The sequence below is a fragment of the Canis aureus genome, chromosome 4, assembly GCF_053574225.1.
Source record: "Canis aureus isolate CA01 chromosome 4, VMU_Caureus_v.1.0, whole genome shotgun sequence".
Classification (NCBI taxonomy): domain Eukaryota; kingdom Metazoa; phylum Chordata; class Mammalia; order Carnivora; family Canidae; genus Canis; species Canis aureus.
The window spans coordinates 40,816,708-40,834,293 of record NC_135614.1 but is presented as its reverse complement, the minus strand read 5'-3'; the positions used below and the strand labels follow the sequence as shown (position 1 = coordinate 40,834,293).

Genomic DNA, 17,586 nt, shown 5'->3' with positions numbered 1-17,586 from the left:
CATGAGATCAGGAGTCCAATGCTTAACTGAAGCGTTATTTTAAAAGTTGCTTTATGGAGAAAAAGCAAGTAACTGCTGCTATAGGTGAAAGGTGACAGCAAAAGCACATGGTGTTTGACACATCAATGCCTGAGGTTTGGGACAAACTTTGTGGGGCTTCTGTCATTCTTTCCCTGTCTTTGGGCCACATTCAGGGGCAGGAGACAGGATCCCTTCTCATCCCTTGCTTCACCTCCATTGCTCCCCGAGTCTGGGGAAACTTGACCTGGGTATGATCGTTCCTAATCACAACTTCTGCTAAATATATCATGTTCCCTTTGCAAATAGGCATTTTACAGTCTGTGAAAGCACTATACGTTTGAAACTCAAGGCAGGAAAAGATTTCCCGTTGTGTATCATCTCTTCCTTGGGATACAGGATACAGAACACCCTGGCTGCTGCATGAATGGGGTAATTATCCTGGGGTAATGTGAAATAGCAGGGAAAAAACAAAACCAACAAAAAAAAATCCCTTACCAGTTAGTAGTTTTGAGGAAATATCCCATCATCAGTGGAGGTGGCAACTATATGTATGAACAACAGTTGTTGGAAAGAATGTAAGGATTGAATTGAGTAAATGAACTTGGCTAAATTTCTTCACCTCACTACAGAGTGGCACGTATAAGTGTTCCATAAATGGTTGGCTCTGTGAGGATGATGACAAACCAGGATCTTTCTTCCAGTGCTGATGTTAATTTAGAGAGAAAGAGGAATTGTATCTTGAGGTTTTATGTTGGAGTTTATGCCCATGAGACCGTCTTGACAGAGAGCAGTCTGCTGGCATATTACCGGCCATGCCCCAGGGCCACCATTTTCCTGAGCCTTTGTTTGGTCTGTGGGGACAGGGAACATTCTTTTCTTTTGGTCATAAGGCCAGACAGTGGGAGGAGAGGGCAGCTCTGGGCACTTGGCTACTTTCTAGGTTGGGTAAAAGCCAGTGAGGACTGCCTACAGTGCTCCTACCTGGCTCCCATGCAGGAATGCACAGTTAGAACTTAGTAAGTCCCAGTTAAGGATCCAGTAGAGGAAAGGAGACACATGAGTGTATTACCTTGAATGGAGATTACTTGAATTCTCACCAATGTAGTATTAAAACAGGACAGACAGGCCCCAAGAAACTAGCTTGGCTTCTCCCAGCGAGAACTCCCCATTGAAAACGAATTCTTCTCTTTGTTGGATTTTATGCAACTTGCAGTTATTGTCATTGATTTTGCAATAACCACATACTCTAGTTTTTGTGTTTTATGCTCCCCTCAGTAGTTCCAAAAGGACCCAGCCCTGCCGACATCTTGTCTTTAGCCAGTGAGATAGTTTTTAGGCTCTTGGCCTTTTGGAATTGTAAGAGAATGAATTCCTTTTTTTTTTTTTTTTTTTTAAGATACTAAGTTTGTGGTAATTTGTTCCATTGGCCCCAGGAAAGTAGTATATATAGCTTTCCTTCATTCGGTCAACACATCTTTGCTGTACGTCTGTGAAGTATCAGCCATCTTTTCTCTATACAGTGCTTCTGTGGAGGAAGTGCCAGTTGGAGATGCCACATCCCATCCAGTTAGAGCTGAGTTGGTGACTGGTGGAGGAATATTAACCCCCCTGCTCCTCAGAGGCTCCAGTCGTCTTTCTCTGATCAGCAGAGCTCTGAGCCTGAGCTCAGGGGTCCCATCTGGAAGAGGGGAAGGGTCAAGATGTCTTGGGAGCTGTGAGATGGAAGCACTGTCATGTACTTACAGCAGCTTCCCAGCCATGAGAACCAGAGCCCAGCTTGGGCGAAGTGCAGGGAGCTGCTGCTGGCATGTGGACACAGCTAACCTGAATTAGGTTCCTGGTACCACACAGGTAGTGGCTTAGAACAGCACAGATTGATTGATTGATTGATTTTTATAGTTCTGGAGATGGGAAGTCAGAAATCAGTCAAGGTATGGGCCTTCTGGAGTCCTTAGAAGCCACCTACATTCCTTGGCTGCTGGGCACTCGCTCCAACTTCAAAGCACATCACCCCAGCCTCTGGTCTGTCATCACATGGCCTGCTTCTTAGTCTCTGACTCCCTTTTTACCTGTCTTGTAAGGAGCCTTGTGACTATACTGGGCCCACTGGGATAATACAGGGTCACCTCCCTATCTCAAGGTCTTGAACTTCATCACATATGCAGGGCCCCTTGTTCTAAGGTCACAATTGCAGGTTCTAGGAATTAGGACAGGGACATCTTTGGACCTAGATACTTAGGGCCATTTTCAACCTACTGCTAACCCTCTCAGAGCAGAAGGTTGCTGATCCACTTTGAGCTTCAGTAGAAGCCTGGCTCACAGCTCTCTCTCTGGAACGTGATGGATAGTTTCAGAGTTGAGGCCAGCCTTTTTCTGTGTGCATGTGAGCACCACATGGTTTGAGGGCCTCATGTAGCCACCCACCACTTGACCTTTGTCATGCCCTTACCTGGTGCTGGGTAATGTGGTCTTCAATGGCCTTTCCAGAAAAGAATATAGAAGTGTGATCATGAGGTTTTGTGAAAAGCATTCAGGAAGTACAGTAGGATCCAGGGAGCTGTCTGGGAAGAGTTCGAAAACACTTGTGACAGACGCCCGTTGCTTGTCTTTCCATGGGGCTAGAGCTGTTTCTTTTTCTGAGCACTTCGTAAGTAATCTGAAGCCAAGCTGAACATTAATCTAAAGTCTCAGGTAAGTTCATGTTATCAGGACTCAGTTCTTGCTTTCTCATCTGCCATCACAAGAGCATTATGCATAGCAACTGGAGTTTGGGTTCCTGTAAAAAAAAATCTTGGGCCACAGTGATTACACCAGATTTAAAGGTCCATGGGGTTAATGGAGGTGGATGGGATCTGTAGTCACAGCTCTGAGAACAGCTGGAGTTCATAGTGAGTGGAGAGAATGGAAGGGGGGGGCAGCATTGTGAACATTGCATCCTTTTAAAGATAAGTGACATTTGGAAAGAGTCCACGGTAGGGCCTAAGCTTTTTTTTTTTCTAAACTGTCATGGTTGAATGTGCTATGTCCAGGGATAGATTAGGTAGGGAATATAGGCAGCCTTTACTTACAAATTAGCCAGAATTGGTTGAATATGACAGAAATGTAACTGGTTTAAACAAAAGGAAAAAAAAAAAGGAAAATTTTTGACTCAAATTTCTTAAAGATCCCATAGATAGATGTTACCTTCAGGCATAGTTGGAGCTAGGGTTCCAAGTGTGTCATCAAGACTCGATCTTTCCCTATCTCTCAGTTCTGCTATCTTCCCATTAGCACTGAGTTCTTCTGGACTTGCCAAGCAGCAGTTCTATCAGCCAAGCAGCTTCAGTGGGAAGGAACAGTGTTTTTCCCCAAAATTTTGACATAAGTAGTTGGGCTGATTCCCATTGGCCTGGTTTGAGCCATATGACCATCCTTAAGCCAATTAACAAATGACCAGGAGGGTGTGATGCTCTGATTGTGGGTCTGGGTCACCCATTCTCCTGCCCCACAGCCATGACAGGGATTAGACCTAACTGAACCACCAGGCTTGAGAGTGAAGGAAAGTTGGCTCCCCAAGGAAGATTGGTTGGTGTTAACAGAAGATAGAGGAGCATGTGCTGGTGAGGCAGAAATAGCAGAATGTCCATGGCAATTTATAGCCCAGGAAGGGCTTATTGAAAGGCTGCTCAATTACTTTCTAGGACAAGGAAAGGAGTATGTGTGTTGCTTTTACAAATCTTTCAGAGAATATTTGTGTCACCATCCTTAGCCCTGATCCTCAGTTGGGGAAGCATATCCCATTAGACTTCAAGACCACTAGGGTTTATTTAATGAAGTTTACAAAGTAGAGAACAAAATGCTGGCTTTGTAAAAAAGCAAAAAACAAAACAAAACAAAGACACACTTGGAGACCCTGGAAGTTCGGAGCGTTGTCTTTACCAAGTGAGCTAGCTTCAGGGGACACAAAGTGAACAAAAAATGCTTATTGACATATATAAACTGTACCCAGAAATGCCACTCTTTAAATGTACCACCAGTGAGAGACTCTGGGAAGGTCTTAATACTCCGGGACACTCAGGCTTTCCCCTTTAATAAGGAGAAGCTTGTTCTGGCCATAGTACAATAAAGCTTGCTACATTCTATCTCCCAAATTCCCCTTCAATTTCCTGTGGAATTCTTCCCTTTTATATATATATTTTTTGAAATTGTTAAAATTCCTTTTCCAGCCTGAATCTGCTTCCTGGTTATTTATAAGAGCTGTGTGCCACCCAGAGGTGGCTGATTTTTCAGACAGAGACATGAGCATTTTGTTTTAGTGTCCTTCTTTAATTTGAATGTGGAGTGAAATGTGACCAGACTCAGGGTTTGGTCAGGTGTCACCACGTCTAGAGGATGACAGTAGCAATTAGGAAACTTTGCTTTGAAAGCAACAAAAATCTCAGCTCAAACCGGCTGAAATGCTACAGGAATTTATTGGCTTGGGTAGCTCAAATGTCTAGGGACTATAAAGCTGTGGACATAGTTTGATCAGGCATTTTTCACCTGCTTTATTCACTGATGTAATAACCTAGGCACTTAGAACACTGTTCAGAACAGTAAATATTTTTTGAATGAAGAAAATTATTCTGACTCTGCCTTTTTCCATGGGTTGGTATGTGGGTGAAGAGGCAACATCTTCTATCTCTTCTTTCTCTCCTCTTCCCTCTGCTGACAGTGCTCCCACCTCCATTATTATTTTGCCAAATCCACAAAACAGCTCAAGGCCTCTAGCATTTTACAGAAAAGGAAACCAAGGCCAGAACTCTGGAAGAATTTATCTTTGGACAGTCCTTTCACCCTCCTATAGAGCATTGATGGCAGATATTTCTCTTGTCATACCTTCTGTTTATATTCCAAATGGGCAGCTGGCCCTCAGCCAGCAGGATAGGGAGCTGAAATTCATTCTTATAGTTCTGCTGGTCTATATATTTTCAAATTGGCAGCAAAACCCTTTTCTGATCATAACTGCAGTTAGTTTGTAAAATGGGAACATGGGGTAGCTTGATCACTCCACGGAGAGTGGGATTCTACTTTTCTGATTTTAAGCCTTTTATGCCTCCGGAGCATCCCAAAGCTTACACTGTTTGTTGTTTTTGTTTTTGTTTTTGTTTTTCAAGTGACCAAATGCACCTTGTTTGTGTGTTAACTGGATTTCCAGCTATTTGTTTCAAACAGTTAATTTTTTCACTCTCTTATTTAAAAATGTCTCCTGTCCTTGGGCTGAACCTCCTGATGGAGGAGATTCTCCTGCTTCTCCTGCTACTCCTTATCGATTTGTATATCAACAAAATGCCTCTGAGGACTGTTGGGCCCTGACACCCTTCTGGAAGGCAGACTTTGATGAACCAAGTCCAAGGTGAGAAGGAGGACAAACAGAGCCCAACAAAAAATTTTGTGGTCTGAACTTCAATCAAGACCCCAAAATCAAAGGCGGTGTGTGACAGGTCCCACTTAGTTGCCAGGATTTTTTAAATGGGCCTCTCTTGCCAGGCTGAGGATCCACAGAGGCTGGCCAGAGATAACACTGAAGGGAAGCCAGGAGTCTCTCCAGTTGTGATGTGGGATCTACAACAGTAGCCTGGGCCAGGACCCACAGCATTGCATGCATGCTCCACCAGGTCACTTCACCACACCACCGTTCCTAGCTCTTTATGAACCCAGACAAGAAGACACCATTAGCAACTGATTACCAAGGTGTTACTTCCTCTCAACCCCCAAATTGGGTATTATCCTTATACATAAGATAGGGAACTGTGTAATAGAAGGCAGAGCAGATAGATTTGCATGCACCTGGTTGAACAACCTTCTTGATAAATGGGCAAGAGGTCTTTCTGTGTCCAGCATTGTCCTTAGTGGTCTCAACAGAGATGTGTGAGTGAGGTTGGTTTATCACATTTGCAGCTGAAACAAAGCCAGGATAGAAAGGCAATTCTGTAGATGACAGAAAGAAAGCTCTAAGAAATCTCCAACCAAGCATGAAATGTAACAGAGAGCAATGTCAAGTCTTCTGTTTAGATCCACGAAATCAATTGCATCATCCCCACATCACCAGGAAGGCCTGCCTTTAACTCCCTTCCTGAGGTTCCATCTGTGAATGTTTCTCTCTTTGCTCAGAAAGGTTCCTTCAGGTCTGCAGACTTTGCTCATGGATCCTTTTCCTCCCTGAAGTGGTTTCTGGAGCTGTATAGGAATGCTCTGTCCTACCCCAGGTGGTGCTCTGTTATGCCAATACCAATCCAGCTCTGTGGGACCCACTTGGGGGCCATAGTGGGGACTGTGGTTCCCAGAGCCACACGTAAGACATAAAGCTCCATAGACTAGGATGCGGGGTGGGGGCAGGCAAAGGCCTCACCAGGGCTTTGGGGTAGGCTGTGTGGCTAAGCAGGAGGCGGCCGCTGGATGCTGATGGTTGCTGGCTGTGGAATGGGCCTTCAAGGCTTCCATAGACCTTGCCCCTCATGACTCCCCATGCCCAGACTACCTGCTCTCCAGCTTTGGGGGGCTGGGGTCTTCAGGGCTCTGCTCTGCTGGCTCTGCTTTGTTTGTTTCTGTCAGGAATTTTATCGCAGCTAAAGATTTTTTTTTTAGGGGCATGTATGTGAGTGGTTTAAATGTTCTCTGATCTTTTTTTTTAATTTATATTTTATTTTTTCCCAATTCAATATATATATATATACACACACATATATATGTGTATATATATATATGTAAAACATGTGCAGCCTTCTGTGAATATTGAATATGGAAGCAATTACTCGAGGTTGCAGTAATTACTTTTATACAACTATAGTTGGAGACTCGTGAATCAATTCCATGCCCATTAGCAATGTATGCTTGAGCCAAGATTTTCTTTTCCTTTCTTTTTTTAATAGGACCGGACAGTGTTGAATCCCTGAAAAAAAAAATAACACTTTTTTTTTTTTTTTTTTAAAGCTGACAGCACATTCCGTCTACTCGACAATGTAGAACTAATGAAGATGTAAGTGTAGGGAAACCTATAATTGAATCCAGCACGGAGCAAGCATAGTTTAACACAAAGCACACCCAGCTGAAATCACATGTGCTAGTGGTCTAATCCTGTCAGGGCAGCCAGCACTAGGAAATATTTCTGGATTGTGTCTCAGGCGGCGTTTGCTGTCCATGTAGCCAGGAAAGAGTGAAAATGGTTTCGAGCTAAGTCGGGGAACACCCGACGGGCTTTTGATAAGGTTGCCCTTTGGTTGATTGTTTAAAGGGTAAGGATAGGAAAAATAATCCTGAGAAACTGAGGCGTTTGGAACTAGAGATCTTCTCAGAACTTTCCTTCTGTTTCCCTTGACAGTGTCTGTCAACTCCCTGCGCGGTGGCCAGAGGTGTGTCTCTTCCACATTGCAGAATTGGGGCAGTCCCTCAGGGACGTGCCTCTTGGTCCCAGCCCTTGGGCTTCGCATGCAGGGCCGATCAACCCAGCTGACTAGTTCCTTGCATCCGGGGACCCCTTTGATGTGTGGTCAGCGTGGGAGGGAGACTAGAGTTGGAAATATGTGCTTTCCTTTCAAAATTCTTGATCGATGATTCACTGCCAGGTGTCCCCAGTGCCCCCAGCTGCTCTGTCCCATGCAGTTGCTCCCCGAGGATGAGCACTCCTCATGCCTTGCCCTTGGCTCTGCTCAGCTTCCTGGCTGTAGATGGAAACTGCAGGGTAGCCCCCTTGAAACTGTGCTCTGAATTCCGCCTGCCAAAGGCAGGCAGCCCTATTCCTTTGTGAGCCTCTCAGACCTGCAGGCCTCAGATAAGGAGTACCAGGCTAAAAACAGCTCAAATTTGAGTGCCTCTGGTTGGCTCCTCCAGTACCTACCACTCCCTCTTCCCCCCGCCCCCAGAGCCATATTTGGATTCTCTGATGCTCCCCTCCCCTCCTTGACTGAGATCACCAGAGCTGTGCTTATGTGGAAACCATAACAGATTTACAGAGCGACCCCCACCACCAGGCTGCCCCTGCTCTGTCCCCAGTCCTTCTGGTTGAAAGCACTCTCAGCTGCCTGGGCCTTGGGGTGATGGCATTCTGCTCCCAGCCTGTGGAAGGTAGTGTGACCTTCCAGGCTGGGCCCTGGAGACCTGGGCCAGATGTGCTGTCAGGCCCCGTCCCCAGGACCTCAGAGGCCCGTGTTTGGAGCAGAGAAGTCCCTGAGTGTCTGCTGAGCAGGCGGCCTCTGTCTGGACACCCAGCCCTTTCAGCTGTTGAGCTCTAGTTGAAAGAGGCATTCCAGGGACATTCTTTTTGTCTGGATCAGCGACTTGGCTTGAACTATGAACCAAAAACCAGAACAAACTGCACCAGTTTGCTCAACCTCGAACCAAATCCAAATAGTTTTTATATCACTAAGAACCAAACCAGAGTTCTGGGGTTTGGTTTGGTTTGTTTTCCCACCAGAGAACATTTAGTGAACAAGGCCAAACTGGAACAGGACTCATCTTCACCCTCATGCGACTGAGAAGGAACACGAAGAGAGCCTCGGCATGGACTTTGGACCCTGTTGGCTCTTGGGCCAGAACACACTAAAAGGCAGGGCTAGATCTGCAGAGATTGGACTAGGTCTACTCCAGGGTGGAGAAGCTAGGGCGTCAGATCTCTACTCAGAAGACAGGCAAAGTTGCAGATCCACATTGCTGTGAATGGTGCCCTGTGGTATAGGTGGCTCAGAAATGTGCCACAAGGCAGCCACGATGAATGCAGGATGCCACAGATGTGCACAGCAACATGCAACAGGGAGGGACTTGAGTAAAATGTTGATTTTTCAGAATTTTTTTCAAGTATATTCTGGGTAAGTCAGTAGGCAGTCAGTTAGTACATGGCACATGCTAGGGCACATCCAAAATAAGTAACAAAGGCATGACCTGCTATCTCAGAGCCCATGGTACACTTTAGGGGTGTTGTGTGATACTACAATGTACTGAAGAGAAGCTGTAATGGTTTAAATAGTGTACCCCCCAATATTATATCTGCCTGGAAATCCAGAAGGTGACTTTATCAGGAAATTAGGTCTTTGCAGATGTAATTAGTTGAGGATCTTGAGATGAAATTATCCCAGATTTAGGGTGGGCCTTGAATCCAATGACTTATAATTATAATCCTTATAATAAGAGGAAAGGACATAGAGAAACATGGGGAGAAGAAGACCATGTGAAGACAGAGGAAGAGGTGGGAGGGATGCCTGGGGCCATCAGAAGCTGGAAAAGGCAAGAAAGGAATCTCCTCTGGTGTCTTTGTGGGAAGCACAGTCCTGATGACACCTTTATCTCAGACTCCCAGCCTCCCCTGTATTGCGTGGGAGAATAAATGTCTGTTGTATTGAAGCCATCCAATTTGTGATCCTTTGCAATGGCAGCCACAGGATGCTAATATGGAAGCCTTGGAGACACCAAAGGCCTGCCACAGCCACTCCTCCTTTCTGAAGAAAATGGTATCATCTGTGTAATTAACCATGTCTGTGTCATGTGACTTCACTACCCTGGTCACACATGATTGGACCAAGGATTGGCTGGACACATGACAGTGGCCTCTCATGTGGTTCCTGGCTACCCTAGATTAGATTGGAAGGCCTTCTACCAACCTGTCCTTTGAAAAAATGAAACACGTATACCAACCATGTAGGGCCATGGTGGCAATAGAGAGTTGGAACCATGAGGTGGAAAGCAGAGGCAAGTAGAGCAGGAGACAGAGGGAGAGAGAAGGAGCGAAAGAGGAAGGCTGTGTTGAGAGGGGCAGTATCATTAGAGTCAGGAGCCACACTGCCCCCTCTGAAAGGACAGGTCATTGTTACACTCCACAAGAAGCTGGAGTCTGGTTACTGTGTTGTATTTGCTTTCTGGACGTCTTCACTTCCTCTGGATTCTTACAATTCTTTCCCAAGTCCAGAGAGAACGTGAGCATTTCTCTGCCCTCTGCAATCTGAAACAGCCCAACTGACACACTTATAAAAGTGAGACCACCATGGAAAAATAGGAGCTCACATGTGGTTATGTTTAATCCAAGGCTTGTCCATATAAATTGCTTGATAGCTGTATTACCCTGTGCAGGTTCCTTAACCTCTCTGAGTTCCGACGTCCTCTTGTATCAGATGGGATTAATGTCATCCTTCAGAGGGTTTTGTGAAGATGAAATAAGTCATAGAAAGGGAAAGATCCATGATAATGCCTGTAGCCCAAAGCATGCCCTTGAGAGTTTCCTTCCCGTTTAAGTGAGTGCACCTGAGACTGGACTTGAGTCTGGACCTGTAGAGTTGGAAACAGATATGTGCTTCCAGTTTGAACCAGTCTGGCAAGTGATATTTTGAAAATGCTTTGATTGGGTTTATTTATTTGTTTGTTTATTTATTTATTTTTAAAGACTTATTTATTTATGATAGACACACAGAGAGAGAGAGAGAGAGGCAGAGACACAGGAGGAGGGAGAAGCAGGCTCCATGTTCGGAGCCCGAAGCGGACTCGATCCTGGGACTCCAGGATGGCGCCCTGGGCCAAAGGCAGATGCCAAACCACTGAGCCACCCAGGGATCCCCTGATTGGGTTTAATAAAAAATTTAGTTTGGAAATTTAGCAAATGAATGTGCTTTTGGGTCCTCTCCACTGTCTTAATGTTTGTTTGTTTATGGCTTGATTCGGTGATGTCCCTGAAAGAACCCGTCCAAATAGCATAATTCAATCAGCAGAAATCTTGTAGAAATAGATTTTTAGAACCCACTAGCCTGCCAAAATATTCCCTAGCTTATCAAATATTTTTTACAAGTCCGATAACACTATATCATTGGACCTTAACAATGCCCTGCAGCCAAATCAGTATTGGCCTCACCCACCTTTTCCCAGTGCTGTGCCCATCTGTTTCTCCAGCCCTGAGGCCTCCTGCTTCCTGTCCCCCCCAGTTCCTTAAAAGAACGAACAACATGGGATTTCTTTAATGTTGGAGGTTTCATCCTGAGCACAGGGACTTAACAACAACAAAAGAGAGTTTGGACAAAACAGTTGATGTTATCTGTTGCAGCATATTTTGTCTTTGAAAGGTTGAAATGCATTTCAAGCCCTACACCATATTTTTTCATCCTTTCTCTCCTCCACACCCCACTCCTCTTCCTAACAGCTGTGCTCAGCAGGCCTGTTCTCTGGCCGGGCAGCTCTGAGAGGTGGGTCTCCCGCTGCCCTCCAGCACAGCTGAGTGGAAGGTAGGGCAGTGGTATGAGCCAAGAATACCTGTTAGCTAGGGAAAGGTGAGGGGGCAGTGGGACAAGGGGTGAGCACATGCACAGAGGCTACCAGGGCTTCTACAATATTTTCTTTCTCTTTTTTTTTTTTTTTGAAGATGTGTGGTAAATATGGCATCATGTTAAGACTTGACAAAATTAGAGGTTACAATATGCGCTAATATCTTTAAGACTTGCTTAAATGTTTGAAATACCTTATCATGAAACTTTGTTTTAAAAATACTTGCAAAGAGAGTTTTTGGACTTAAAAATAAAATGAAAGAATTTGGTGTGTTAAGCGAGGCTTCAGTTGTTACAGTTCACACAGAATTTGCCCTCTGTCAGTGGGAACTGGAGTATTGAAATGAGCCTCATGTTGTAATGACTTCCTGAGCATGTTTTGAGATCAAGGGCAAAGTAGCTTCCCCCACCCCATACCTACCCTGCCCCACCAAACAAAGCCACATGTCATGGACACAATATTGAAGGATTTGCTCATGTATAAAAGTTTCTTAAAAGAGAACCTTCTTGACAAACATTATGTGGTCTCATTCACTTGGGGAATATAAAAAATTGTGAAAGGAAATAAAGGGGAAAGGAGAAAAAATGAGTGGGAAATATCAGAAAGGGAGACCGATCATGAGAGACTCATAACTCTGGGAAACGAACTAGGGGTGGTAGAAAGGGAGGTGGGTGGTGGGTGGGTGGTGACTGGGTGATGGACACTGATGGGGGCACTTGATGGGTAGCACTGGGTGTTATTCTATATGTTGGCAAATTGAACACCAATAAAAAGTGAATTTATAAATATAAAAAAAAAGAGAACCTTCTTTGGAGTGATTTTTTTTGTACTTACTTTTTGTACTGTAGAGCCAGTGTATTTCTCAAGATTGTTACCTGCTGAATTAAAAGAGAAGTATCTGGGCAGCCCATGGCCAGGACACAGGTTCTTTGGAGTCTGTAGCCATTGTGAAGGTTGTTTGTGAGATTCCAGATTCCAGAACAACTGTGTGTCATGAGAGGAAAACTGCACACTCACCTCCTGTACATGAGGGAGGATGAGTGTGCCTTGATCTTGATCTGTCGGTCATCCATGGAAGTTTCACTGAGGCCCCATGAACACCAGGGGTGGAGTGAGTGAGGGCAGTGAGTTCATGCCCAGCACCGAGACAAGCTTTAATTTGCTTCTGAGATGGTTGAGGACTAGGGTAACACTATTTATAGACTTGAAACCACTTCATGATGACCCAGTGCTGGTCACATATTTCTTGTTTCTCCACTGAGATATATAATTACCCTTTCTTTCCTTGGCTATGAAATTTCAGAATATGGAGCAGCCACACATATAAGGACCTCCTACCACCAGCGGTGACATCTTTGACTTTCTTGAAGGAGCTGCCTTGTGATCTCAGCCTGTCTTGGGCAGCAGCAAAGGGCCCAAGGTGGGGTTAGTGTGTGCAGTGGAGGTTCGGAAGTCAGAGGTGGGCTGTCACATCCTGGGCTTGTCTGATCATTTGAATGGACTGCCTTTTTCTTATCTTTCTCATGGCAGCGATAGTATCCAAGCAAAATGTTGCTAAGTAAATAAAAGCATCCCTAGTGGCCAAAGCTGGAACAAATTGAGCAAGAAAGAGTGTTGCTTTATTACCCAAAGTATAAAATAAGTATATTCATGAGTCTATACCAATATAAATAAATGATTGATAAGCTGATAAATGAGGTAGAAGAAACAACTCACCTGTGCAGATAAATTCCAGATAACATATATATCCTTCATCTTAAAGGAGGCGAACATAACTCCCCACTCCTCAAGTATGGGATCTATGTAGCATTTCCTTCCAAAGAAGACACTGAGCCAAAGGAGAAAAAAGAGGAACTTCCCAGTGGAGAGACCTGAAAAACATCTCCTTTGCCAAGAGAGCAAGTTCAACATCAACAATCATAAATCATTTTGATAGCATGTACCCTTGATATGTTGAAATGAAAATAGCACTTCACCTCTGTGATCTTTCTCTCCCAGACCTGTAACCTCAATGTAATCATGAGAACAACACTAGACAGATACCAATAGTTGGACATCCTGCACGGTACCTTGATTGGTGCTCTTCAAAACTGTCAAGGCCATAAAGAGCAAGGAAAGTCTGAGAAGCTGTCACAGCCAAGAGGAGATGTGACTGCTAATGTGACATTCCAGATGGGATCCTGGAGTGGAAGGGCTTTAGTTTAAAACCAAGGAAACTGGGGCACCTGGGTGGCTCAGTTGGTTAAGCATCAGATTCTTGATTTTTGGCTCAGGTCACGATCTCAGAGTCTTGAGATGGAGCCCTACATTGGGGGGTGTTTAAGATCCTCTCTATCTCCTTCTGCCCCCCTACCTCTCTCTAAAAAACAAAAAACCCAAGGAAATCTGAATAAATTATTAAATTAAGTAATTATCAATATTGGTTCATTAATTGTGACAAATAGGGGCACTTGGGTAGCTCAGTCAGTTAAACATTTGCCTTCGGCTCAGGTTGAGCCCTGCCTTGGGCTCTGCTCAGTAGGGGAGGGGGGTGTTTGCTTCTCCCTCTCCTCTGCTGGTGTGGGCTCTCTCTCCCTCTCAAAAATAAAAATAAATAAAATCTTTTAAAAAAAAACATTAATTTGACAAGATACCATATCAATGCAAGATGCTAATAATGGGGGAACTGTGTGTGGGGAGGAGGACTATATGGAATATAAATTATAATATCTTTGTAATTTTTCAGTAAATCTAAAACCATTCTAAAAACTGAAGCCTATTAATTTTAAAAAATTAAAATAGAAAACATACAGAGATATTACAAACATTTGTGTTCCACACATGTAAATTGTTAAGATTTTGTCACATTTATTTATTTAATTCTAAAGACTTTATTTGAGAGAGAGAGAGAGAAAGTGAGCACAAGCAAGAGAGTGGCAGAGGGTGAAGGAGAAGCAGATCAGGAAGCTGAATAGGAAGCCCGACTGGATGTGGGGCTCCATCCCAGGACTCTGAGATCACGACCTGATCCCAAGGCAGATGCTTACCAGACTGACCTGTGCCACTCAGGTGCCCCTATTTCAAGCTTATTTAAAAAACAAATGATTAAAACTGAAAAAACGTTACTGGGAAGAGCAAATACAGATTTGAAAGTACTACAGCATCTATGGTGGATCAGATAGTCACGAGTGCTTTGTTTCTCCCCACACCCAAGGGTGGGATCTATTTCTTCATCTCCTCAAATGAGGGCAGAAATGATGCTGTGCCAGTGCAAAGCCTAGCCTTGACAAGCTGGGTGGTTTCTGCTTTCTCCCTGCTGGTACCCTGCCACCATGCTGGGAGGCAGCCCATGGACCCACTTGGAGAGGCCCACACTCCGTCTCTACTTGTTTGTAGCCTCACTGAGCTCCTGGCCAACATCCAGCACTGTCTTGCCAGCCATTTGGGTGAATCACCTGGAAGATGCATCTTTTGGCCCCAGCCACACGTAGCTGAGGTGAAGTGTCCCCACCAAACCCTGCCCAAGCAAAGAAATGGTGTCTTAAGCAACCAAGTTTGTGGATGATTTGTTACATAGCAAAAGATAACCCTAACAGCACTGTACAAAAAGAAAGATTTGACCCCATGTCCCTTTACTTTTTAATAATTCTTCCATAGAATTATTATGGAATTCATTCCATAGATGTTTTCCAAAGTGCCTCACCAATTTTCTGGGGTGTTAGCTTTTATAATTTGTTATAGAGACTCTCACTATATTTTATCGCTTGACCCTGGTGGTAAGATTTTAGCCATGGGTCTCTTTCTAGGGCAGGGTTTCCTGAAGAGTTCCCTGCAGAACAGAAGACCCACACAAGTCACTAGGGCTACACTGTCCAATATGGTAGTTATATGTGGCTATCGAGCACCTGACATGTGGCAGACAAAACTCACCAGATTTTAAAGTCTTAGTATTAGTCTTCAAAAAAGAATGGAAAACTATCTCATTGATAATTTTATATGGATTATGTGTTGAATTGATAATACTTAGGTGTACTGTATTAAATAAGATGTATTTTCAAAATTAATTTCACTTGTTTTTATTTTTTTTTAATGTGTCTTAAAGATTTACAATTACACGTGTGGCTGGCATCAGGTTTCGATTGGACAGCACTGCTCTAGAGAAAAAGGTTCTGGGTCAAAGTAGTTTAGGAATTGCTACTTAATTATCCCTTCCTGAAGGATTATAGGGCATGTACATTCAAGCCTCTGAGAAGGAAACTGCTTGACTCTGGGGTATGATCAAGACCTCAAAGAACAGATAAAGATATTTAATTGGCTCTTCTTGTGACTCGCTCCTCTTTATCCTTCCACTCCCCACAGAAATGATTGTATTCCCAGCAAAGCCTTCCCTGACCACCCTATCTGAAGTAACTCCCTCCCACCAGCTGCTTCCCATCATATCACTTTGCTTTATTTTCCTTCATCTCCCTTCTGCTTGGCTGAAACTCATCTGGGTCCTGACAGGACATAGGAAGCAGTCAAAATGGGTCACCTGAGGAATTTTAATAAGGGGCAATTTTTAAAGGTGGGGGCAGAATTTTGGGAAACAGTAGGGATGCTGTAGGATCCCGGTGCTGGCCTCAGCTGGGAGCTGACACCACCCAGTGGAGGGGCAGTCAACAGTACACAGAGAGGGCTGCCTGGCAGGAGCCCAGGGCCTTTGTTCAGGGTACAGTCGGCCTGTGGCACCCTCTTAGGGAAGGAGCTGGGGAGTGAATATGCTGACATCCCTTTTTTCCCTAATTCTGGCTCTTCTGCTAGTTCTTCCATTGTCCAAGTCCTCCAGCTTCTGAAGGACAAGGGAGCCTGTTGACATTGTCTATCGTGGTCCACTGTCAACCTCCTTCCACTATAATAGAAGCTCTACAAGGTTAGGGGTGTTCCTGACTGGTTCACCCCTGCAGGTTGACCAAATGAATGAATGAGTGAGCAGTTACTTAGGTTCAAAACCAAAGGCCTTAGGATACTAAGGTCATGAGCATCAGCACAAGACATAGTTAATCTGTCTCTCTTTTGGTTTTTAGTAAACTTTTTATGCTAGTATATATATGCATGCTATGCTTCCAGATATGCTTCAGTGAATTTTCACACACTTAAGTTCACCCCATAACTGAAAGTCAGATCAAAGAACATTAGGATACCCCTAACACCCCTTATGCTCTGGATTCCCAGTCACTACCCTCATAAGAGCTAGCACTCCCCTGAATTTTACCACCAAAAATTAGTTCTGTTTTTGAACTTTATATAAATAGGACATATAATATGTGCACTTCTGTGTCTGATATTTTTGGCTCAACATTAGTTAGTGAAATCCACTGATGATGATGTGTGAAGCTGTGATGTGTACATTCTTATTCCTTTATATTATTGAAAAATTTGAGTATATCACAACATATATCTATGTATCTATGTATCTCTCTCTCTCTCTCTATATATATATATATATCTATGTATATGTTTAGCTTTATTGGTTATCAACAGTGGTTGTGTCAGTAATATGCCCACTGCAGTTCCAGTTACACCATATCCCCATTACTAGGTATTTTCATGATTTTTTATTATAGCCACTCTGATGAGTGTGTATTGGTGCCGGTATTTTTGCTGTGGTTTTAATTTGCATCCCTGTGATAACCAATGAGATAGAGCACCTTTTCATGTTGGCCATTTGGATATTCTCTTTTAATAAGTACTTATTCAAGTCTTTTGTTAATTTTTTTATTGGTTCATTGGGATTTTTCTTATTCACCTATGGGGAATTATTATATATTCTATATGTGAGTCCTTCAGCTAATATGTATTACAAATATCTTTTCTTAGTCTGTGGTTTGAATTTTCAGTCTCTGAATGGTATTTTTTTCTAAGATTTTATTTATTTATTCATGAGAGATACAGAAAGAGAAGCAGAGACACAGGCAGAGGGAGAAGCAGGCTCCCTGCAGGGAGCCCGATGTGGGACTTGATCTCGAAACCCCAGATCACACCCTGAACTGAAGGCAGACACTCAACCAGTGAGCTACCCAGGCGTCCCTGAATGGTATTTTTGATCAAATTAATAGGTCTATTAATTTTAAAAGATAAAATTTATTAATCATTTCATGTGTGGCAAATACTTTTTGTTGATTTTCTTTTTTTTCTCATTTGAGTAATCTTTGAGCACTCCAAGGTTGTGAAGATCTTCTATATTTTCTTTTAGAAGATTTATCATTTTACTTTGTATGGAATTGTGTAGTGTACAGTAGTGATCAAAATTCATTTTTCTAATTGACCAAGTATCATAAGTACCATTTATCA

At 43.6% G+C, this 17,586-nt stretch overlaps 1 long non-coding RNA gene across 7 annotated transcripts in view; it reads left to right on the top strand.

The window, feature by feature from the left end:
• The window catches only part of LOC144312600 (uncharacterized), a 157,534-nt gene that overhangs the window by 98,966 nt on the left and 40,982 nt on the right, over positions 1-17,586 (top strand). Inside the window, exon 7 of one of the 7 annotated variants that reach the window (XR_013378102.1) lies at positions 328-5,395. The exons of the other annotated variants lie outside the window; for them this stretch is intronic. This is a non-coding gene — a long non-coding RNA (uncharacterized LOC144312600). The remainder of the gene's footprint in view (positions 1-327; positions 5,396-17,586) is intronic. 7 annotated transcript variants of the gene reach the window in all.